The 26,722-nt window shown below is 45.0% G+C and overlaps 1 protein-coding gene across 10 annotated transcripts in view; it reads right to left on the reverse strand.

Moving 5' to 3' along the window:
* The window catches only part of LOC139765006 (uncharacterized), an 84,780-nt gene extending 70,209 nt beyond the window's left edge, over window positions 1–14,571 (reverse strand). For all 10 annotated transcript variants that reach the window (XR_011716547.1, XR_011716545.1, XR_011716544.1 and 7 more), the window contains exon 1: window positions 14,427–14,571. The gene's annotated coding sequence lies outside the window, so the exon portion shown is untranslated. The remainder of the gene's footprint in view (window positions 1–14,426) is intronic.
* Between the last annotated feature and the right edge of the window lie 12,151 nt (window positions 14,572–26,722).

Consider the following 26,722-nt stretch of genomic DNA (forward strand, 5'->3'; position numbering starts at 1 on the left):
ACATCTCTCTTACCCTTTCATTACTTACTCGGTCAAACCACCTCACACCACATATTGTCCTCAAACACCTCATTTCTAGCACATTCATCCTCCTCCGCACAACTCTATCTATAGCCCACGCCTCGCAACCATATAACATTGTCGGAAGCACTATTCCTTCAAACATACCCATTTTTGCTTTCCAAAATAATGTTCTCTCCTTCCACACACACTTCAACGCTCCCAGAACTTTCGCCTCCTCCCCCACCCTTTAACTTGCTTCAGCTTCCATGGTTCCATTCGCTGCCAAATCCACTCTTAGATATCTAAAACGCTTCACTTCCTCCAGCTTTTCTCCATTCAAACTTACCTCCCGATTGACTTGTCCCTCAATCCTACTGTGCCTAATAACCTTGCTCTTATTCACATTTATTCTTAACTTTCTTCTTTCACACACTTGACCAAACTCAGTCACCAGCTTCTGCAGTTTCTCACCCGAATCAGCCACCAGCGCTGTATCATCAGCGAACAACAACTGACTCACTTCCCAAGCTCTCTCATCCACAACAGACTGCATACTTGGCCCTCTCTCCAAGACTCTTGCATTCACCTCCCTAACAACCCCATCCATAAACAAATTAAACAACCGTTGAGACATCACGCGCCCCTGCCGCAAACCGACATTCACTGAGAACCAATCACTTTCCTCTCTTCCTACTCGTACACAAGCTTTACATCTTCGATAAAAACATTTCACTGCTTCTAGCAACTTGCCTCCCACACCATATATTCTTAATACCTTCCACAGAGCATCTCTATCAACTTTATCATATGCCTTCTCCAGACCCATAAATGCTACATACAAATCCATTTGCTTTTCTAAGTATTTCTCACATACATTCTTCAAAGCAAACACCTGATCCACACATCCTCTACCACTTCTAAAGCCACACTGCTCTTCCCCAATCTGATGCTCTGTACATGCCTTCACCCTCTCAGTCAATACCCTCTCATATAATTTCCCAGGAATACTCAACTTATACCTCTATAATTTGAGCACTCACCTTTATCCCCTTTGCCTTTGTACAATGGCACTATGCAAGCATTCCGCCAATCCTCAGGCACCTCACCATGGGTCATACATACATCAAATGACCTTACCAACCAGTCAACAACACAGTGACCATTTTTTTTAAAATTCCACCGCAATACCATCCAAACCCGCTGCCTTGCTGGCTTTCATCTTCCGCAAAGCTTTTGCTACCTCCTCTCTATTTACCAACTCATTCTCCCTAACCTCACTTTGCACACCACCTCGACCAAAACACCCTATATCATCAAACTATCATCAAACACATTCAGCAAACCTTCAAAATTCTCACTCCATCTCCTTCTCACATCACCACTACTTGTTATCACCTCCCCATTAGCCTCCTTCATTGATCTTCCCATTTGTTCCCTTGTCTTACCCACTTTATCAACCTCCTTCCGAAACATCTTTTTATTCTCCCCAAGAATTTAATGACTCTCTCACCCCAACTATCATTTGCCCTCTTTTTCACCTCTTGCACCTTTCTCTTGACCTCCTGCCTCTTTCTTTTATACATATCCCACTCATTTGCATTACTTCCCTCCAAAAATCGTCCAAATCCCTCTCTCTTCTATTTCGCTAATAAAGAGGCGGGAGGTAAGAGTATCATTATATTCTAGGGAAAATGAAAAGATGTTTTGGAAGGAGATAAATAAAGTGCGTAAGACAAGAGAACAAATGGGAACATCGGTGAAGTGGGGTAAATGGGGAGGTGATAAGTTGTGGTGATGTGAGAAGGAAATGGAGTGAGTATTTTGAAAGTTTGTTGAGTATGTTAAATGATAGAGTGGCAGATATAAATAGATATATAAATTCATTTATTTATTATACTTTGTCGCTGTCTCCCGCGTTAGCGAGGTAGGGAAGGTAACAGACGAAAGGATGGCCCAACCCACCCATATATATATATATATATATATATATATATATATATATATATATATATATATATATATATATATATATATATTTGCGTGTCGTAGAAGGCGACTAAAAGGGGAAGGAGCGTGACGCTGGAAATCCTCCTCTTTTTTTTTTTTTCCCAAAAGAAGGAACAGAGAAGGGGGCCAGGTGAGGATATTCCCTCAAAGGCCCAGTCCTCTGTTCTTAAAGCTACCTCGCTAACGCGGGAAATGGCGAATAGTTTGAAAGAAAAAGATATATGGATGGTATTGCAGTGGAATTTATTAAAAAAGGGGGTGACTGTATTGTTGACTGGTTGGTAAGGTTATTTAATGTATGTATGACTCATGGTGAGGTGCCTGAGGATTGGCGGAATGCGTGCATAGTGCCATTGTACAAAGGCAAAGGGGATAAGAGTGAGTGCTCAAATTACAGAGGTATAAGTTTGTTGAGTATTCCTGGTAAATTATATGGGAGGGTATTGATTGAGAGGGTGAAGGCATGTACAGAGCATCAGATTGGGGAAGAGCAGTGTGGTTTCAGAAGTAGTAGAGGATGTGTGGATCAGGTGTTTGCTTTGAAGAATGTATGTGAGAAATACTTAGAAAAGCAAATGGATTTGTATGTAGCATTTATGGATCTGGAGAAGGCATATGATAGAGTTGATAGAGATGCTCTGTGGAAGGTATTAAGAATATATGGTGTGGGAGGAAAGTTGTTAAAAGCAGTGAAAAGTTTTTATCGAGGATGTAAGGCATGTGTACGTGTAGGAAGAGAGGAAAGTGATTGGTTCTCAGTGAATGTAGGTTTGCGGCAGGGGCGCGTTTTGTCTCCATGGTTGTTTAATTTGTTTATGGATGGGGTTGTTAGGGAGGTAAATGCAAGAGTTTTGGAAAGAGGGGCAAGTATGAAGTCTGTTGGGGATGAGAGAGCTTGGGAAGTGAGTCAGTTGTTGTTCGCTGATGACACAGCGCTGGTGGCTGATTCATGTGTGAAACTGCAGAAGCTGGTGACTGAGTTTGGTAAAGTGTGTGGAAGAAGAAAGTTAAGAGTAAATGTGAATAAGAGCAAGGTTATTAGGTACAGTAGGGTTGAGGGTCAAGTCAATTGGGAGGCGAGTTTGAATGGAGAAAAACTGGAGGAAGTGAAGTGTTTTAGATATCTGGGAGTGGATCTGGCAGCGGATGGAACCATGGAAGCGGAAGTGGATCATAGGGTGGGGGAGGGGGCGAAAATTCTGGGGGCCTTGAAGAATGTGTGGAAGTCGAGAACATTATCTCGGAAAGCAAAAATGGGTATGTTTGAAGGAATAGTGGTTCCAGCAATGTTGTATGGTTGCGAGGCGTGGGCTATGGATAGAGTTGTGCACAGGAGGATGGATGTGCTGGAAATGAGATGTTTGAGGACAATGTGTGGTGTGAGGTGGTTTGATCGAGTGAGTAACGTAAGGGTAAGAGAGATGTGTGGAAATAAAAAGAGCGTGGTTGAGAGAGCAGAAGAGGGTGTTTTGAAGTGGTTTGGGCACATGGAGAGGATGAATGAGGAAAGATTGACCAAGAGGATATACGTGTCGGAGGTGGAGGGAACAAGGAGAAGAGGGAGACCAAATTGGAGGTGGAAAGATGGAGTGAAAAAGATTTTGTGTGATCGGGGCCTGAACATGCAGGAGGGTGAAAGGAGGGCAAGGAATAGAGTGAATTGGAGCGATGTGGTATACCGGGGCTGACGTGCTGTCAGTGGATTGAATCAAGGCATGTGAAGCGTCTGGGGTAAACCATGGAAAGCTGTGTAGGTATGTATATTTGCGTGTGTGGACGTATGTATATACATGTGTATGGGGGGGGGGGGGGGGTTGGGGCCATTTCTTTCGTCTGTTTCCTTGCGCTACCTCGCAAAACGCGGGAGACAGCGACAAAGTATAGAAAAAAAAAATATATATTATAATATGTATATATATATATATATATATATATATATATATATATATGTATATATATTATATATATATATATATATATATATATATATATATATATATATATATATATATATATATATATATATACGTACACAGACATATACATATATACACATGTACATAATTCATACTTGCTGCCTTTATTCATTTCCGTCGCCACTCCGCCACACATGAAATAACAAGCCCCTCCTCCCGCACGCGCGCGAGGTAGCGCTAGGAAAAGACGACAAAGGCCACATTCGTTCACATTCAGTCTCTAGCTGTGATGCATAATGCACCGAAACCACAGCTCCCTTTCCACATTCAGGCCCCACAAAACTTTCCATGGTTTGCCCCAGACGCTTCACATGCCCTGGTTCAATCCATTGACAGCACGCCGACCCCGGTATACCACATCGTTCCAATTCACTCTATTCCTTGCATGCCTTTTAACCTCCTGCATGTTCAGGCCCCGATCGCCAAAAATCTTTTTTCACTCCATCCCTCCACCTACGATTGGGTCTCCCACTTCTCGTTCCCTCCATCTCTGACACATATGTCCTCTTTGTCAACCTTTCCTTGCGCATACTCTCCATGTGACCAGACCATTTCAATACACCCTCTTCTGCTCTCTCGACCACATTCTTTTTATTACCACACATCTCTCACCCTTTCATTACCTACTCGATCAAACCACCTCACACAACATTGTCCTCAAACATCTCATTTCTAACACATCCACCCTCCTCCGCACAACCCTATCTATAGACCAGGCCCCGCAACCATATAACATTGTTAGATCCACTATTCCTTCAAACATACCCATTTTTGCTTTCCGAGATAATGTTCTCGCCTTCCACACATTCTTCAAAGCTCCCAGAACCCCCTCCCCCCCCCCCCCCCCCCCCCCCCCCCCCACCCCTCCCCCCCCCCCCCCCCCCCCCCCGTACTCACTTCCGCTGCCGTGGTTCCATCCGCTGCCAAATCCACTCCCAGATGTCTAGAACACTTCACTTCCTCTGGTTTTTTCTCCATTCAAACTTACCTCCCAGTTGACTTGTCCCTCAACCCTACTGTACCTAGTAATCTTGCTCTTATTCACATTTACTCTCAGCTTTCTTCTTTCGCACACTTGACCAAACTCAGTCACCAGCTTCTGCTGTTTCTCACCCGAATCAGCCACCAGCGCTGTATCATCAGCGAACAACAACTGACTCACTTCCCAAGCCCTCTCACCCACAACAGACTGCATACTTGCCCCTCTCTCCAAAACTCTTGCATTCACCTCCCGAAAAACCCCATCCATAAACAAATTAAACAACCGTTGAGACATCACGCACCTCTGCCGCAAACCGACATTCACTGAGAACCAATCACTTTCCTCTCTTCGTACTCGTACACATGCCTAATATCCTCGGTAAAAACTTTTCACTGCTTCTAGCAACTTGCCTCCCACACCACATTTTCTTACTACCTTCCACAGAGCATCTTTGTCAACCCTTCTCCAGATCCATAAATGATGTGATTACACGAAAGTGCACTTGGAAACTTATCGTGTTTCATTTTCCCCGTGGACTCATAGAATATATATATATATATTTTTTTTTTTTTTTTTTTTATACTTTGTCGCTGTCTCCCGCGTTTGCGAGGTAGCGCAAGGAAACAGACGAAAGAAATGGCCCAACCCCCCCCATACACATGTACATACACACGTCCACACACGCAAATATACACACCTACACAGCTTTCCATGGTTTACCCCGGACGCTTCACATGCCTTGATTCAATCCACTGACAGCACGTCGACCCCGGTATACCACATCGTTCCGATTCAGTCTATTCCTTGTACGCCTTTCACCCTCCTGCATGTTCAAGCCCCGATCACTCAATATCTTTTTCACTCGACCCTTCCACCTCCAATTTGGCATCCCCATTTCTCCTCGTTCCCTCCACCTCTGACACATATATCCTCTTGGTCAATCTTTCCTCACTCATTCTCTCCATGTATCCAAAACATTTCAACACACCCTCTTCTGCTCTCTCAACCACACTATTACCACACATCTCTCTTACCCTTTCATTACTTACTCGGTCAAACCACCTCACACCACATATTGTCCTCAAACATCTCATTTCTAGCACATTCATCCTCCTCCGCACAACTCTATCTATAGCCCACGCCTCGCAACCATATAACATTGTCGGAAGCACTATTCCTTCAAACATACCCATTTTTGCTTTCCAAAATAATGTTCTCGCCTTCCACACACACTTCAACGCTCCCAGAACTTTCGCCTCCTCCCCCACCCTTTAACTTGCTTCAGCTTCCATGGTTCCATTCGCTGCCAAATCCACTCTTAGATATCTAAAACACTTCACTTCCTCCAGCTTTTCTCCATTCAAACTTACCTCCCGATTGACTTGTCCCTCAATCCTACTGTGCCTAATAACCTTGCTCTTATTCACATTTATTCTTATCTTTCTTCTTTCACACACTTGACCAAACTCAGTCACCAGCTTCTGCAGTTTCTCACCCGAATCAGCCACCAGCGCTGTATCATCAGCGAACAACAACTGACTCACTTCCCAAGCTCTCTCATCCACAACAGACTGCATACTTGGCCCTCTCTCCAAGACTCTTGCATTCACCTCCCTAACAACCCCATCCATAAACAAATTAAACAACCGTTGAGACATCACGCGCCCCTGCCGCAAACCGACATTCACTGAGAACCAATCACTTTCCTCTCTTCCTACTCGTGCACAAGCTTTACATCTTCGATAAAAACATTTCACTGCTTCTAGCAACTTGCCTCCCACACCATATATTCTTAATACCTTCCACAGAGCATCTCTATCAACTTTATCATATGCCTTCTCCAGACCCATAAATGCTACACACAAATCCATTTGCTTTTCTAAGTATTTCTCACATACATTCTTCAAAGCAAACACCTGATCCACACATCCTCTACCACTTCTAAAGCCACACTGCTCTTCCCCAATCTGATGCTCTGTACATGCCTTCACCCTCTCAGTCAATACCCTCTCATATAATTTCCCAGGAATACTCACTTATACCTCTATAATTTGAGCACTCACCTTTATCCCCTTTGCCTTTGTACAATGGCACTATGCAAGCATTCCGCCAATCCTCAGGCACCTCACCATGGGTCATACATACATCAAATGACCTTACCAACCAGTCAACAACACAGTGACCATTTTTTTAAAAATTCCACCGCAATACCATCCAAACCCGCTGCCTTGCCGGCTTTCATCTTCCGCAAAGCTTTTGCTACCTCCTCTCTATTTACCAACTCATTCTCCCTAACCTCACTTTGCACACCACCTCGACCAAAACACCCTATATCATCAAACTATCATCAAACACATTCAACAAACCTTCAAAATTCTCACTCCATCTCCTTCTCACATCACCACTACTTGTTATCACCTCCCCATTAGCCTCCTTCATTGATCTTCCCATTTGTTCCCTTGTCTTACCCACTTTATCAACCTCCTTCCGAAACATCTTTTTATTCTCCCCAAGAATTTAATGACTCTCTCTCACCCCAACTATCATTTGCCCTCTTTTTCACCTCTTGCACCTTTCTCTTGACCTCCTGCCTCTTTCTTTTATACATATCCCACTCATTTGCATTATTTCCCTCCAAAAATCGTCCAAATTCCTCTCTCTTCTATTTCGCTAATAAAGAGGCGGGAGGTAAGAGTATCATTATATTCTAGGGAAAATGAAAAGATGTTTTGGAAGGAGATAAATAAAGTGCGTAAGACAAGAGAACAAATGGGAACATCGGTGAAGTGGGGTAAATGGGGAGGTGATAAGTTGTGGTGATGTGAGAAGGAAATGGAGTGAGTATTTTGAAAGTTTGTTGAGTATGTTAAATGATAGAGTGGCAGATATAAACAGATATATAAATTCATTTATTTATCTATTATACTTTGTCGCTGTCTCCCGCGTTAGCGAGGTAGGGAAGGTAACAGACGAAAGGATGGCCCAACCCACCCATATATATATATATATATATATATATATATATATATTTGCGTGTCGTAGAAGGCGACTAAAAGGGGAAGGAGCGTGGCGCTAGAAATCCTTTTTTTTTTTCCCAAAAGAAGGAACAGAGAAGGGGGCCAGGTGAGGATATTCCCTCAAAGGCCCAGTCCTCTGTTCTTAAAGCTACCTCGCTAACGCGGGAAATGGCGAATAGTTTGAAAGAAAAAGATATATGGATGGTATTGCAGTGGAATTTATTAAAAAAGGGGGTGACTGTATTGTTGACTGGTTGGTAAGGTTATTTAATGTATGTATGACTCATGGTGAGGTGCCTGAGGATTGGCGGAATGCGTGCATAGTGCCATTGTACAAAGGCAAAGGGGATAAGAGTGAGTGCTCAAATTACAGAGGTATAAGTTTGTTGAGTATTCCTGGTAAATTATATGGGAGGGTATTGATTGAGAGGGTGAAGGCATGTACAGAGCATCAGATTGGGGAAGAGCAGTGTGGTTTCAGAAGTGGTAGAGGATGTGTGGATCAGGTGTTTGCTTTGAAGAATGTATGTGAGAAATACTTAGAAAAGCAAATGGATTTGTATGTAGCATTTATGGATCTGGAGAAGGCATATGATAGAGTTGATAGAGATGCTCTGTGGAAGGTATTAAGAATATATGGTGTGGGAGGAAAGTTGTTAAAAGCAGTGAAAAGTTTTTATCGAGGATGTAAGGCATGTGTACGTGTAGGAAGAGAGGAAAGTGATTGGTTCTCAATGAATGTAGGTTTGCGGCAGGGGTGTGTGATGTTTCCATGGTTGTTTAATTTGTTTATGGATGGGGTTGTTAGGGAGGTAAATGCAAGAGTTTTGGAAAGAGGGGCAAGTATGAAGTCTGTTGGGGATGAGAGAGCTTGGAAAGTGAGTCAGTTGTTGTTCGCTGATGACACAGCGCTGGTGGCTGATTCATGTGTGAAACTGCAGAAGCTGGTGACTGAGTTTGGTAAAGTGTGTGAAAGAAGAAAGTTAAGAGTAAATGTGAATAAGAGCAAGGTTATTAGGTACAGTAGGGTTGAGGGTCAAGTCAATTGGGAGGTGAGTTTGAATGGAGAAAAACTGGAGGAAGTGAAGTGTTTTAGATATCTGGGAGTGGATCTGGCAGCGGATGGAACCATGGAAGCGGAAGTGGATCATAGGGTGGGGTAGGGGGTGAAAATTCTGGGGGCCTTGAAGAATGTGTGGAAGTCGAGAACATTATCTCGGAAAGCAAAAATGGGTATGTTTGAAGGAATAGTGGTTCCAACAATGTTGTATGGTTGCGAGGCGTGGGCTATGGATAGAGTTGTGCGCAGGAGGATGGATGTGCTGGAAATGAGATGTTTGAGGACAATGTGTGGTGTGAGGTGGTTTGATCGAGTGAGTAACGTAAGGGTAAGAGAGATGTGTGGAAATAAAAAGAGCGTGGTTGAGAGAGCAGAAGAGGGTGTTTTGAAGTGGTTTGGGCACATGGAGAGGATGAGTGAGGAAAGATTGACCAAGAGGATATATGTGTCGGAGGTGGAGGGAACAAGGAGAAGAGGGAGACCAAATTGGAGGTGGAAAGATGGAGTGAAAAAGATTTTGTGTGATCGGGACCTGAACATGCAGGAGGGTGAAAGGAGGGCAAGGAATAGTGAATTGGAGCGATGTGGTATACCGGGGCTGACGTGCTGTAAGTGGATTGAATCAAGGCATGTGAAGCGTCTGGGGTTAACCATGGAAAGCTGTGTAGGTATGTATATTTGCGTGTGTGGACGTATGTATATACATGTGTATGGGGGGGGGGGGTTGGGCCATTTCTTTCGTCTGTTTCCTTGCGCTACCTCGCAAACGCGGGAGACAGCAACAAAGTATAAAAAAAAAAAAAAAAAAATATATATATATATATATATATATATATATATATATATATATATATACAATGGAAGTAAGGGGAGTGGGGGAGGAATGGGAGGTATTTAGGGAATCAGTGATGGATTGCGCAAAAGATGCTTGTGGCATGAGAAGAGTGGGAGGTGGGCTGTTTAGAAAGGGTAGTGAGTGGTGGGATGAAGAAGTAAGAGTATTAGTGAAAGAGAAGAGAGAGGCATTTGGACGATTTTTGCAGGGAAAAAATGCAATTGAGTGGGAGAAGTATAAAAGAAAGAGACAGGAGGTCAAGAGAAAGGTGCAAGAGGTGAAAAAAAGGGCAAATGAGAGTTGGGGTGAGAGACTATCAGTAAATTTTAGGGAGAATAAAAAGATGTTCTGGAAGGAGGTAAATAGGGTGCGTAAGACAAGGGAGCAAATGGGAACTTCAGTGAAGGGCGTAAATGGGGAGGTGATAACAAGTAGTGGTGATGTGAGAAGGATATATATATATATATATATATATATATATATATATATATATATATATATATATATATATACGTACACAGACATATACATATATACACATGTACATAATTCATACTTGCTGCCTTTATTCATTCCCGTCGCCACTCCGCCACACATGAAATAACAACCCCCTCCTCCCGCACGCGCGCGAGGTAGCGCAAGGAAAAGACGACAAAGGCCACATTCGTTCACATTCAGTCTCTAGCTGTGATGCATAATGCACCGAAACCACAGCTCCCTTTCCACATTCAGGCCCCACAAAACTTTCCATGGTTTGCCCCAGACGCTTCACATACCCTGGTTCAATCCATTGACAGCACGCCGACCCCGGTATACCACATCGTTCCAATTCACTCTATTCCTTGCATGCCTTTTAACCTCCTGCATGTTCAGGCTCCGATCGCCAAAAATCTTTTTTCACTCCATCCCTCCACCTACGATTGGGTCTCCACTTCTCGTTCCCTCCATCTCTGACACATATGTCCTCTTTGTCAACCTTTCCTTGCGCATACTCTCCATGTGACCAGACCATTTCAATACACCCTCTTCTGCTCTCTCGACCACATTCTTTTTATTACCACACCTCTCTCACCCTTTCATTACCTACTCGATCAAACCACCTCACACAACATTGTCCTCAAACATCTCATTTCTAACGTATCCACCCTCCTCCGCACAACCCTATCTATAGACCAGGCCCCGCAACCATATAACATTGTTAGATCCACTATTCCTTCAAACATACCCATTTTTGCTTTCCGAGATAATGTTCTCGCCTTCCACACATTCTTCAAAGCTCCCAGAACTCCCCCCCCCCCCCCCCCCCCCCCCCCCCCCCCCCCCCCCCCCCCCCCCCCCCCCCCCCCCCCCCCCCCCCCCCCCCCCCCCCGTAACTCACTTCCGCTGCCGTGGTTCCATCCGCTGCCAAATCCACTCCCAGATGTCTAGAACACTTCACTTCCTCTGGTTTTTCTCCATTCAAACTTACCTCCCAGTTGACTTGTCCCTCAACCCTACTGTACCTAGTAATCTTGCTCTTATTCACATTTACTCTCAGCTTTCTTCTTTCGCACACTTGACCAAACTCAGTCACCAGCTTCTGCTGTTTCTCACCCGAATCAGCCACCAGCGCTGTATCATCAGCGAACAACAACTGACTCACTTCCCAAGCCCTCTCACCCACAACAGACTGCATACTTGCCCCTCTCTCCAAAACTCTTGCATTCACCTCCCGAAAAACCCCATCCATAAACAAATTAAACAACCGTTGAGACATCACGCACCTCTGCCGCAAACCGACATTCACTGAGAACCAATCACTTTCCTCTCTTCGTACTCGTACACATGCCTAATATCCTCGGTAAAAACTTTTCACTGCTTCTAGCAACTTGCCTCCCACACCACATTTTCTTACTACCTTCCACAGAGCATCTTTGTCAACCCTTCTCCAGATCCATAAATGATGTGATTACACGAAAGTGCACTTGGAAACTTATCGTGTTTCATTTTCCCCGTGGACTCATAGGAATATATATATATATATTTTTTTTTTTTTTTTTATACTTTGTCGCTGTCTCCCGCGTTTGCGAGGTAGCGCAAGGAAACAGACGAAAGAAATGGCCCAACCCCCCCCATACACATGTACATACACACGTCCACACACGCAAATATACACACCTACACAGCTTTCCATGGTTTACCCCAGACGCTTCACATGCCTTGATTCAATCCACTGACAGCACGACAACCCCGGTATACCACATCGCTCCAATTCACTCTATTCCTTGCCCTCCTTTCACCCTCCTGCATGTTCAGGCCCCGATCACACAAAATCCTTTTCACTCCATCTTTCCACCTCCAATTTGGTCTCCCTCTTCTCCTCGTTCCCTCCACCTCCGACACATATATCCTCTTGGTCAATCTTTCCTCACTCATTCTCTCCATGTGCCCAAACCATTTCAAAACACCCTCTTCTGCTCTCTCAACCACGCTCTTTTTATTTCCACACATCTCTCTTACCCTTACGTTACTTACTCGATCAAACCACCTCACACCACACATTGTCCTCAAACATCTCATTTCCAGCACATCCATCCTCCTGCGCACAACTCTATCCATAGCCCACGCCTCGCAACCATACAACATTGTTGGAACCACTATTCCTTCAAACATACCCATTTTTGCTCTCCGGGATAATGTTCTCGACTTCCACACATTTTTCAAGGCTCCCAAAATTTTCGCCCCCTCCCCCACCCTATGATCCACTTCCGCTTCCATGGTTCCATCCGCTGACAGATCCACTCCCAGATATCTAAAACACTTCACTTCCTCCAGTTTTTCTCCATTCAAACTCACCTCCCAATTGACTTGACCCTCAACCCTACTGTACCTAATAACCTTGCCCTTATTCACATTTACTCTTAACTTTCTTCTTCCACACACTTTACCAAACTCCGTCACCAGCTTCTGCAGTTTCTCACATGAATCCGCCACCAGCGCTGTATCATCAGCGAACAACAACTGACTCACTTCCCAAGCTCTCTCATCCCCAACAGACTTCATACTTGCCCCTCTTTCCAAGACTCTTGCATTTACCTCCCTAACAACCCCATCCATAAACAAATTAAACAACCATGGAGACATCACACACCCCTGCCGCAAACCTACATTCACTGAGAACCAATCACTTTCCTCTCTTCCTACACGTACACATGCCTTACATCCTCGATAAAAACTTTTCACTGCTTCTAACAACTTGCCTCCCACACCATATATCCTTAATACCTTCCACAGAGCATCTCTATCAACTCTATCATATGCCTTCTCCAGATCCATAAATGCTACATACAAATCCATATGCTTTTCTAAGTATTTCTCACATACATTCTTCAAAGCAAACACCTGATCCACACATCCTCTACCACTTCTGAAACCACACTGCTCTTCCCCAATCTGATGCTCTGTACATGCCTTCACCCTCACAATCAATACCCTCCCATATAATTTACCAGGAATACTCAACAAACTTATACCTCTGTAATTTGAGCACTCACTCTTATCCCCTTTGCCTTTGTACAATGGCACTATGCACGCATTCCGCCAATCCTCAGGCACCTCACCATGATTCATACATACATTAAATAACCTTACCAACCAGTCAACAATACAGTCACCCCCTTTTTTAATAAATTCCACTGCAATACCATCCAAACCTGCTGCCTTGCCGGCTTTCATCTTCCGCAAAGCTTTTACTACCTTTTCTCTATTTACCAAATCATTTTCCCTAACCCTCTCACTTTGCACACCACCTCGACCCAAACACCCTATATCTGCCACTCTGTCATCAGACACATTCAACAAACCTTCAAAATACTCATTCCATCTCCTTCTCACATCACCACTACTTGTTATCACCTCCCCATTTACGCCCTTCACTGAAGTTCCCATTTGCTCCCTTGTCTTACGCACCCTATTTACCTCCTTCCAGAACATCTTTTTATTCTCCCTAAAATTTACTATCATATATATATATATATGATAGTATAACACGAAATGAGAAAATGATTTGGAATTTAAGATAATCAGAACATATTTGGAGTGCTCTTGTGACTAGGGTTACACAAGTAAAAATTTCGTACGTAGGTAATTAAATGATGGTGTCTTATTCACTGATGTTGAGAAGGAATTTACCGCATTTACTTATCTTGTTATCAAGACAAGACAAGATATCATTTTTTCCACTTTGCAAGGTAATTATAATATCGTTATGTTGGCAGTGCAAGTAATTTACATATAAAAGGATAACGTTCGATGACTTTTAAAAGTCCAAATGTAGCGTTGTTGATCAATAACAAACTGTGGATGATTAAGATAATGATGGAATAATCAGTAATGAATAACAATCCTATCTCGTCTGAAATACATTACTACATGACTTACAAATTCAACAAAGGCAGTATTTCTTAATCGAGACTGACTCCCGTACACTCCATCATTACCAACCTAACTAACGTTCAAACATACATTTTACAACAACCAGACAGTTCTACTCCTAATTATAACTTACCCAAAATAGCACAATAAGTCTATCGATGCTTCAGTGTTATGTGTAGTGGCCTCCCGGTTTTTTCCTGTTCAACGGAAGGGACTCCGGTCTTAACCGATCACCGTTTCATGAGGAACTGACCGGCAGTGGGGAGGGAGGGTCAGGTTCGCTGCCCACATCGGGGTGGCTGTGGTGGTCGCCAGTGTAGATTGGCAATGAGGCAGTTGGCTCGTCCGTGCTCAGGCGTCTGTGTCTGTCTGTCTGGCCAATATACGAAGCATCACAGATTTTGTTCTAAATCCTGGTAGACGATTGACGACTTGCAACTACGTGGGAATCACATCCTTGAACTTGATAAATGACTAGATTATATTTCTTGCTTTAAGAACTACTCTTATGCTAATAATTTACGGGTAAAACTGACGTCATGAATTACCTAGCTTCCTACGAAGCGCATAACCGACCGTTCCAAGTGAAAAGGATTGGGATATATATATATATATATATATATATATATATATATATATATATATATATATATATATATATATATATATATTTTTTTTTTTTTTTTTTTTTTTATCGCTGTCTCCCGCGTTTGCGAGGTAGCGCAAGGAAACAGACGAAAGAAATGGCCCAACCCACCCCCATACACATGTATATACATACGTCCACACACGCAAATACACATACCTACACAGCTTTCCATGGTTTACCCCAGACGCTTCACATGCCTTGATTCAATCCACTGACAGCACGTCAACCCCGGTATACCACATCGCTCCAATTCACTCTATTCCTTGCCCTCCTTTCACCCTCCTGCATGTTCAGGCCCCGATCACACAAAATCTTTTTCACTCCATCTTTCCACCTCCAATTTGGTCTCCCTCTTCTCCTCGTTCCCTCCACCTCCGACACATATATTCTCTTGGTCAATCTTTCCTCACTCATTCTCTCCATGTGCCCGAACCATTTCAAAACACCCTCTTCTGCTCTCTCAACCACGCTCTTTTTATTTCCACACATCTCTCTTACCCTTACGTTACTTACTCGATCAAACCACCTCACACCACACATTGTCCTCAAACATCTCATTTCCAGCACATCTATCCTCCTGCGCACAACTCTATCCATAGCCCACGCCTCGCAACCATACAACATTGTTGGAACCACTATTCCTTCAAACATAGCCATTTTTGCTTTCCGAGATAATGTTCTCGACTTCCACACATTCTTCAAGGCCCCCAGAATTTTCGCCCCCTCCCCCACCCTATGATCCACTTCCGCTTCCATGGTTCCATCCGCTGCCAGATCCACTCCCAGATATCTAAAACACTTCACTTCCTCCAGTTTTTCTCCATTCAAACTCACCTCCCAATTGACTTGACCCTCAACCCTACTGTACCTAATAACCTTTCTCTTATTCACATTCATATATATATATATATATCACCCTAGGGTATATTTGATAGGTTAATGAAGAACATGATAATTTACTGTAATTAGTGTGTTAACACTATAAACGCCAATGGAGTTTAAAAAGAAATTAGCCGTTCTTACGTAAGATATTTCTCAATGATTCTATTTCAAGTTGGAATTTAAGATAATCAGAACATATTTGGAGTGCTCTTGTGACTAGGGTTATACAAGAAGTAAAAATTTCGTACGTAGGTAATTAAATGATGGTGTCTTATTCACTGATGTTGAGAAGGAATTTACCGCATTTACTTATCTTGTTATCAAGATAAGACATCATATTTTTTTCCACTTGCAAGGTAATTATAATATCGTTATGTTGGCAGTGCAAGTAATTTACATATAAATGGATATCGTTCGATGACTTAAAAGTCCAAATGTAGCGTTGTTGATCAATAACAAACTGTGGATGATTAAGATAATGATCTATCATGAGATTTTTCATAATCAATACCTGAGCTGTGTTCAGATGCCTGAGTAAGCTATCATAATAGATCTTGATAATATCCTCGTGTAAACAAAGATTGAACCCTCAAAAGAGCGCCATAACACGACTGGTGAAATCCAAATTATAAATTTACATACGACAATGTATCGTCTATTGTACACTTATCATTAGTTATTAGTGAAATAACTGAAGAAAAGAATTTCGAGCGTAACTGTTAAGTGCCAATTGGCTGTTGCAAATGTCCGCAGGGGATTAACCTCCTTATGCACCTCTGGCAAGCCGTGCATAACGTCTGGTCGTGAGCTACACATGTATTACTATGAAGATGTTTCGTGAGCAAAATAACATCACTCGCTCTTATCTTCTTTAAGATTATATATAAGTTTTATCCTATGTCATTATTAGGGAAACTGAAAAATCTATATTCGTAAATTTCGTCCTATCCCGATGTATGTTTCAAAAAAGAACTTTGGTACATAATCGCTACAATAGAATAACTTCTTTATCATTATCAGGCCTTTAAATCATTATCTTTGAGAGCGAGTTATCATTCCTCATTAAGTGAATAAGCCAAAGTCCTCATCAAGTTCAGAAGAATATGCTGCTTTTCAAAAAAGGCCAAGACGTAGTTTTTAGGAAAGATACGACGGGGGTAGAGACTTCCAAGGCTTGGAGGTGTAAGAAAAGAAACAAATATCAAAATGGCCCACCCTTGAGTTGCCACACGTGACGTAGCACCTTGCCGAGCATTGCGTGGTCTAGCTATGGATGGGGAAACACACACATCCAGCTCTTGGGAAGAGAGACCAAAGTAATAGTAATAATACGAGCAGGAAAGTGAACCATCACAGCGGCGGAGGGCTAGTGGTTCAGATTGCGAAGTCAGATGGAGAGAGTTGGTAAGTTGAACCACTTCAGACTAGATTCTGTTCATGATATAGTGGTAGAACCTTCCCAGATGTTACAGCAGTTCTCCATGTTAGGACGCATCAGTCCTTTGTATAAACGGAGCAACTGTTCAGAAGAGATGAATTAAGGCATCTAAACAGGATTCTCATTTTCTTAGTGGCAGACGAGTTAGCTGTGTAATGTGAGGTGTCTACGTTAGGTGTTACCGTGGCCCACACTGGATCTGTTCATTATGTGGTGGAATCATAGATCCATCAAAAGGCATAGGAAAGATGTGAGTGTGTTTTCGAGTGCGAGAGATGGGGAGAAATTGGGTTTGGAAGGCATTAAATTTAATCGGATTTCTTCTATTCTCAATGGGATATCTTGTCTGAGTTTATAGAGGATGTTGTGTTGAGACATGCAGATCCAGTGAGACAGGATAGGAACAGATAGGAAGGTAGTGGAGGAATGCATTGTTGACTTGTTGGCATATGACTCCATGTTGTAAGTCACTGAAGACTAAAATGTCCCAACCTCGTCTCACAAATGTTACCATAACGAATGTTGAGTAGGGCATACTTCGCAGTCTTGACTACACCTTCACACATTTGCCAGCCAAAAGGAACGCAAGGCTATGTTTTGAAATATGTGATATAATATCTCAATTTGTTGAATTCTGAATATGGAGGTTGTAGATGTGGGAATGTAGATGTAGGGGGACCGCAAACAGAAGCTTGTCAAAGGCCTTGTACCCATCTGAATCAACCCTGCCACTGTACAGTACTGCTCCCATCTCTGGGGTGATTCTCCGAGCCAGAGTGGAATCAAAACATTCCACCTTATTATCTGTGATGTTGATCCCTTCTCCCTCTTACATGGGTGTCACTCCGGCCACTGCTCACGTGAGCTGTGTGTCATAACACCTACGAACTGGACTCGTGGCACATGTCTAGCTGCTTCCCACAGTGTTTGTGTGAAGACCTTCCACACGAGGATTGATCGTTATCATATCTCCTGATCTCGTGCAGTGAAGGTGTGGGATTATCTTCCGTCTCTTCTTTTTCCCCCTTCCCTTCTTCCTTCAACCGTTCCACCTTCACAAGTCGGGTTTATAAACACCCAAGGAGCTCAGAGTAACCCCTGCTACTCTTTCCTTTACTCTTGTACTGACTTTTCATTCTAGGTGGCTATGACTGTACAATGCTCCTGCCTGGATCACGTCGGACTCCATATATAGATAAAAAGATGTCCTCCGGATGGGTTGCATCTCTGACACTGGCCTCACCCCAGACTACAGAACTGTGACACTGGCCTCACCCCCACCACATACCTCTGACACTGGCCACATCTCCACCACAGACCTCTGACACTGGCCTCACCCCCACTACAGACCTCTGACACTGGCCTCACCCCCACTACAGACCTCTGACACTAGCCTCACCCCCAGTACAGACCTCTGACACTGTCCTCATCCCCACTACAGACCTCTGACACTGTCCTCACCCCCACTACAGACCTCTGACACTGTCCTCACCCCCACTACAGACCTCTGACACTGACCTCATCCCCCACCACAGACCTCTGACACTGGCCTCACCCCCACCACAGACCTCTGACACTGGCCTCACCCCCACCACATACCTCTGACACTGGCCTCACCTCCACCACAGACCTCTGACACTGGCCTCACCCCCATTACAGACCTCTGACACTGGCCTCACCCCCAACTACAGACCTCTGACACTGGCCTCACCCCCACCACAGACCTGGCCGAAGCCTCCTCATCAGGGTGCCAATAGACTCCTGTCTCCTCCTCACCACCGCTGTTGGCTGGTAGACTGGTCGGTTGGCTGGTAGGTTTGGTTAGGCTTTGGGTGTATCAACTGCCCAGGGGCATTATGACGCTCACCGTCAAGCCATGACATCCACCAGCCGATATATCGTTTAACAACATCGTCCGGTGTCAACGATAGTTCTAAGACCACGTACACTCACTGTGTATGTGGTCTTCGCGAGTGGATTCCCCCAAGAGAGGGATCTCCGAAGAAATTGAACGCCCTTCCAAACCACCATCAGATATGGCTGTAGACGACTCTGGTATATTTTCTTTATCAAGTAATCTGAAAAGGATGGGAAACACCTTTTCCTTGACATGTTCCAAAAAACAGGATCTGACACCAAAGGTTTCGTCTTCATATAACAGAATGTGGACCTTCACTTGGCTGAGGCTGGTTGGGTAAATCTTTTCGATATGGAGTCTTTTCACTTCAGAATAAATATAAAAAAAACTGTTGTTCATAGATTTCTATATCTCTTCTGTATACCACACTTAGATATAGATATATAGTCGCTCATAGAAAAACACTGGATGAGTTTATTCTCCACATCCAACATGTACAAGATTTCTTTAAATCAACTCTTTCTATTTCACCCCAGACTACCTCCACCCACTGATGACATACATATAACATGTCCACCTTTCTTAGAGAACCCCATAATAGAACCTCACTTGGAGAACCCCATAATAGAACCTCACTTGGAGAACCCCATAATAGAACCTCACTTGGAGAACCTCATAATAGAACCTCACTTACAGAACCCCATAATAGAACCTCACTTGGAGAACCCCATAATAGAACCTCACTTAGAGAACCCCATAATAGAACCTCACTTAGGGAACCCCATAATAGAACCTCACTTGGAGAACCCCATAATAGAACCTCACTTGGAGAACCCCATAATAGAACCTCACTTACAGAACCCCATAATAGAAGCAACATGTCACTGCAAAACCGTCTGGTCTTCATCCACAACAGATATCTAACAACGTTTCTTATAAAAATTTCGAGATTGGATTTTTGTGTCAGGTGTCGCGAACACCTGCCATCTGCTCCTTAGATGTCTATATATGTGTGAGCATCCGACCTGACTGGTCAGGTGTGTTAGTGGAAGTCACATATATATATATATGAGTCATATATGGAGTGAGAGGGTGTATGGTTATAGAAGTATACTGAACATGTGAACCAGGTGTTCAAGAGTTTTCAATTAGATGTCATAGTATCACGTTGATGGCTTTCATGAACTTGGGGGCTGATAGGGGCTACACTTCAATAACCAGCTGATAAACACACCGGGGCAGCAGTCAGGCAGGTGTGGGAGCACATGTTCAGCAGGTGTTTACCAGGGGTCGAGCACGTGTTAAACAGGTGTTGATTAGGTGTTGAGTAGGCGTTGACCAGGTGTTGAGCAGGGGTCGAGCACGTGTTAAACAGGTGTTGATTAGGTGTTGAGTAGGCGTTGACCAGGTGTTGAGCAGGTGTTCAGTAGGCGTTGACTAGGTGTCGAGCAGGTGTCGAGCAGGTGTTGAGCAGGTGTTGAGCAGGTCGTCCGTTCACCAAGCCTCGTGAGAGAACGGCTCATGTCCTGATGTCTATTTTCTAATCGCTGGCGACGATATGGAGGGAGATGTGGGAAAGGGGGGGGGTTGCTTTCCATGTTACCAGCTTCTTCCATCACTGGATTAGGGTAATCAACACAGATAACCTCCTCATGGACCATCAAGTCTCCTGTTTATCTATCCTCTGTTATCTGTCCTTCCCACGTAACATCACAATAGCTGCCAACTCTATCTATTGGTTCCGCTGGCCCAAGATGCCCTTAGTATAGGATCCAGAAATATAGATGTAGTATCTGGGCCTGTAATCAGATGAACATCACATCCATAGAGATAGCTTCGGGGATGGGAAAGTGGGGAGGAGATAGCGACGAGGGTTGGGAAGTGGGGAGGAGACAGCGACGAGGGTTGAGAAGTGGGGAGGAGATAGCGACGAGGGTTGGGAAGTGGGGAGGAGATAGCGACGAGGGTTGGGAAGTGGGGAGGAGATAGCGACGAGGGTTGAGAAGTGGGGAGGAGATAGCAACGAGGGTTGGGAAGTGGGGAGGAGATAGCGACGAGGGTTGGGAAGTGGGGAGGAGATAGCAACGAGGGTTGGGAAGTGGGGAGGAGATAGCGACGAGGGTTGAGAAGTGGGGAGGAGATAGCGACGAGGGTTGGGAAGTGGGGAGGAGATAGCGACGAGGGTTGGGAAGTGGGGAGGAGATAGCGACGAGGGTTGGGAAGTGGGGAGGAGATAGCAACGAGGGTTGGGAAGTGGGGAGGAGATAGCGACGAGGGTTGGGAAGTGGGGAGGAGATAGCAACGAGGGTTGGGAAGTGGGGAGGAGATAGCGACGAGGGTTGAGAAGTGGGGAGGAGATAGCGACGAGGGTTGGGAAGTGGGGAGGAGATAGCGACGAGGGTTGGGAAGTGGGGAGGAGATAGCGACGAGGGTTGAGAAGTGGGGAGGAGATAGCGACGGGGGTTGAGAAGTTGGGAGGGGATAGTTACGGAGGTGGGAAGTGGGGAGGAGATAGCTACTGGACTGGGAAGTGGGGAGGTGATAGCTACGGGAGTGGGAAGTGGGGAGGGGATAGCTACGAAGGTTGGGAAGTGGGGATGGGATAGTTACGAGGGCTAGGAAGGGGGGAAGAGATAGCTACGGGAGTGGGAAGTGGGGAGGAGATGGTTACGTGGATGGGAAGAAGGGCAGGGAGGAAGACATGAAAGCCTTCACTGCATCAGATAACATCAGTTGACGTCACTTTAGCGGCCGTCACGTGACGGAGACCCCCGTGGCTGGGGTCTGGGTCAAGGGCCGCAGCAAAGACCACACCGGCGGCAGATCTTCACACACCGCCTCACATGAAGGCCGCCCAGGAAACCTTATACAAGAAAGTCTTCCACACTATGACAGGACGATGGAGGGAGGGACGTCTGCCCTACCAGAGGGACACGTCCTGACCCCATCTGGGGGACACGTCTTGACCCCATCTGAGGGACACGTCCTGCCCCACCTGAGGGACACGTCCTGACCCCATCTGAGGGACACGTCCTGCCCCACCTGGGGGACACGTCCTGATCCACCTTGGGGGACACGTCCTGATCCACCTGAGGGACACGTCCTGACCCACCTGAGGGACACGTCCTGCCCCACCAGAGGCAGTGTCCTGCCCCACCCGAGGCAGTGTCTTGCCCCACCAAATCTTATGTCATTGTTGGTCCGTCACAAGTACATTATAGAATGATACGACAAAATAATCTTTGTATCACGAAGGTAAGAGTTTGGGGAATAATTTGGGTTCATCTTAGATACTGTAGTGTTAGTCTTGGGTACAGATTACGAAACTAAATTTGTCAACTGAGAAAGTTCATGGATACTCACAAATGTTGAGCATCATAGTGCCATAGATGTAGCATCTTAAGAATGTTTCTTTGACTTGGATATCCATCAACATACGCTGGTCGTGTGGTGTGATGGTGCGCCTCCATGTGGCATAGTACCTAAGATGGGCCAGAGAGTTCACCTGCAGCTGTGAGATCCTCCAGGGTCGCCTTCGTCAGGGTCGCCTTCCTCAGGGTCGTCTTCGTCAGGGTCGCCTTCGTCAGGGTCGCCTTCGTGTACCACGGATGAGGCCACTGTGGCCAAAGTGGACAACCTGTGTGGTGAATCGACGCGTCAAAATCGCTCGAATCAGCAGTGAAGTTGAAGTCAAGTATAGGGTTTCGACAAGCTGGGTCACCAGACTCCTCAGTGCTCACGATCGACACCAGAGGATTGCCTCAAGTCGCAAGCTGCTAGAAGTGCATAAAACCAATTTTCTTTCCTCTGTAGGAGACCCTGGATCCATCACTGGGAACCCCGAGGGCTTCTGTGATCCATACGAAGCTCCGAAGACAACGCTCTGACAGCTAGATCGTGGCTACGATTTCCTAAGATGTACGAGGGACGCCTTCCCCCGCGCAAGACAACATCACACGCGATTGTTATGTTGATGTGATCTGGAAATTACTCATTGATGTGATTGGTGCCTGTGGTTTCGAGCCCATCCACCTTCCAGACAACCCCAGAACTATGAAGACCCACTTTGCGTCGTCTCCACCTTCAGGATGAAGAGGAACTTCCAGCGGCTACTGAAAGCCTGGGTTGACCAGCTGTGGGAAGACTTCATCACCAGACTGAAGATTTAATGGAGTATGTACACTAAGGTGCACCAAGAATGGCTGTAGAATAAAACAAGGAACGTTTGTCTCTTCGTTTACTATTTCTTATTTATCTCAGCAAATGTTTCGACTGCTCTTCCTTACGCACTGGAGGCCCTCAGGTCATCATCTGAGGGGAACTCCCGCAACACAAGGGTAGAAAAGGTACAACATGGATCCCTTGAGCCCCATCTGTAGCAACCTCACGTCACATCACACATCATAGTTACGTCACTTCCCACGTCATAGTTACGTCACTTCCCAAGTCATAGTTACTGTTCCCAGAAACAGAGGTGTCAAGCCTTGCCCTAGCTGGCTCTTCGTAATGTCCATTAACCCAACTGCAAGGGCAGTGTTGACCTCGCTTGGCAAGGGACCAGTCAGCTAAGCTGGTGGCTACCCCAGCCTAACCTTACGTTAAGAATAGCTGCAGCTCTCGTCACTGTTTATGCAAGCGAGAGAGAGAGAGAGAGAGAGAGAGAGAGAGAGAGAGAGAGAGAGAGAGAGAGAGAGAGAGAGAGAGAGAGAGAGAGAGAGAGGAGGACCTACTAGAAGACATGAGCGAGATAAGCAGGATTTTTCTTATTTTCGGGAACACTAAAAACCAAATGTTCTCAGTAGTTATATATAACAAATAAGATATGGTCTTTGAAAAGGCTGTAGTGTGAGGGGTTGGACATCAGACTTACGACCCGAAATACGAGTGAGATTTGGATAGATGTCCATAGAGAAGTGAAGGAAGTGAATGCATCGAACTGAACGTAGAATGAAGTTCTTACAACTGTAATGATTCTGAGATTTACGTAAAGATATGAGAAATTCCCTGAAGGATGAGGACAAGCCTGGGAGCGTCTGGAGGTCGTCCCAAACTACTTTTTCTTTAGATTTTTATTAATCAACGATTTTGGGGGGATTTTTGTCAAAGAAAATGACAGAAATTTGATCACAGATTAATCTGAGAGTCAAGTACAATTGAAAATGATTAATAGTAGTCAGTGGAAGGATTCTGGAGGGAATAGAAGTATAGATTCACCCACTGTGACGCAAGGTAAGGCTCCCCTAACCCACCCATTGTGACGCAAAGCAATGTTCCCCTGACCCACCCACTGTGACGCAAGATAAAGCTCCCCTGACTCACCCACTGTGACGCAAGATAAAGCTCCCATGATCCACCCACTATGACGCAAGATAAAGCTCCCCTGACCCACCCACTGTGACGTAGAATAATGTTCCCCTGACCCACCCACTGTGACGCAAGATAAAGCTCCCCTGACCCACCCACTGTGACGTAGAGCAATGTTCCGCTGACCCACCCACTATGACAGTGGGCAGTGCTTCCCTGACCCACCCACTGTATTAATGAACCTAAGAATTCACCAGCTTTATGACCATGACGTCACACAACATACCAAGTATAACTTTGGCCAACATCTGCCCAGGCGTCTGCATTTATTTTGGGTTCCAGATACCAGCCCTGCAGGAGATCAAGAAGACGTCCTAGTCGTAAACCCGCATTTCTTTTGATGGTTTTGTCGATCATCTATTGACTTGACGTATATTCATCAGCCCCTATTCAGAATGGAAGACTCCATACATTTTCATTTCGATGGGATCTGAGCTTAAGAAAATGAAAATGTAATAAACACAAGAAAGTGTTTTAAGAGTCTGTTCGTTCGTGTTTATTTAGACTGTTTCCAGATGGTCTGGGTCTAGCCTGGACTTTGCCCCACTGCAGTGTGTGAGGCAGGGTAAGATGGGTTTATTCGCCCACTCCAGGTTGTAGACCGGGACAGGGTGGACTTTTTAGGCCCACCCCAAGCCCTGAAGTGGTACAGAAACCTGTAAATAAGGATATAAGAAATGGAATCTGACACACTAGGCCGAGGGAGGATACATCCACCACAGTATTGAGGATTGGCTTGCAGAAGACGAGGCGCGACCCGGCAGACTTTGGTCTTTCCAGGGAAATGTTCCAGAGGGAAGGAATCAAGCAACAGGTGAGAACGAGGAGAGAAATGTTCCTGGAGGGACTAGCGAGGGAGGCGTCGCTAGATTCTTGTTGCATCTGTCAACTGGTGGTCATCATCCCCGCTCCTCTCACAAACCCTCCACACACTCCCTCCTCTTCCCCTTCTCTCCCTAGCCCTCTTTCCTCTCTCTCTCTTTCCGGTCCCCTCTCCTTTTAGCCTTTCCCTACTCACCTTATCCCTCTCCCAGTCCCTCTCCCAGCCCCTCTCCCAGCCTCTCCTCCCAGCAGGAGTTTCTATTTACTTTGGACAAGATAAGGCGATGACTTTAAGGCAACAGAAGCCCTCCAGGAGGTGCGATCCGCCAGCGACACCCACCTGTGGGGCTTCCACACTCCCCCCTACACCTCATTACTGACCCTCACTCCCGCCACCTCCTCATTTACCCTCCCTCCCCTCCCCTCCCTCCCTCCCTCCCTCCTCCACTTCTTTGGCCACCTCACACTCTTCCCTTTTTTCTTTAGAGAAATCGTCTTAGTGACTCCTGGCGTGAGGCAAAGACCACACTCTTACATCAGGTGTTCCCCTGTACCTTAGGTGTACCATTGTACCTCAGGTGTTTCCTTGTACTTCAGGTGTACCCTTGTACCTCAGGTGTACCCTTGTACCTCAGATGTACCCTTGTACCTCAGGTGTACCCTTGTACCCTAGGTGTACCGTGGCCAGTACCTGCTAGAGTAATGGTATGGTTGGAGGTCAGTACCTATCCAACGTTTGATGATCAATTTTTCTTTTATCTATGCATATATAAAGACGGATCGCCTGGCCTATGTAAGTTCAATTGTCCTGTTTACTAATCTTCTAATACTGCTTGAACTGCTTGTTTCCTTTTTCCCATTTTCCTTTGGGCTCCGTCTTATAACCTAATGTCTTACAATGAAAGAATGTATTTACATCTAGAACCAGATTCATCTCGACTGTGTTGTACGAGTCTTTGCTGTAACCAAACTTCCTTCGTTTGTCTTCCCTGAACCTCTTTGTTCTCTTGATGGGTCGTTTTCCTTCCAGTACTTCTGGAGTGCTAGCCACATCTCCCTCTCATCCTGGCAACGCTGGCGTCCCTCAAGGTCATCTGCTATCCTCTACCATCTTTCTCTCCTCAACACCAATCCTTCCTCGTCCTCCGACCTCACCAGCTCTCACCTCGATGATTCTCGTCTCCATATTTCAACCCATTTTGCCTCCGTTCCTGAACCCAAAAATTCGTTCGTTTGTTTGCTTTTCATTCGCACTGAACGAATTCATTTCTTTAGCTCAAACTCGGACATCATCTGGAAATAACGAAACGGTAAGCTAGTCAAATTCGAATGTGTATATCTAATTCTAAATCTCGCTCGCTTTCTCCTGTTCACTTCAAAAAACACCTCATTCCCACCTGCATAAACATAACTGGT

Source organism: Panulirus ornatus, chromosome 52 (genome assembly GCF_036320965.1).
Source record: "Panulirus ornatus isolate Po-2019 chromosome 52, ASM3632096v1, whole genome shotgun sequence".
NCBI classification, from domain to species: Eukaryota; Metazoa; Arthropoda; class Malacostraca; order Decapoda; family Palinuridae; genus Panulirus; species Panulirus ornatus.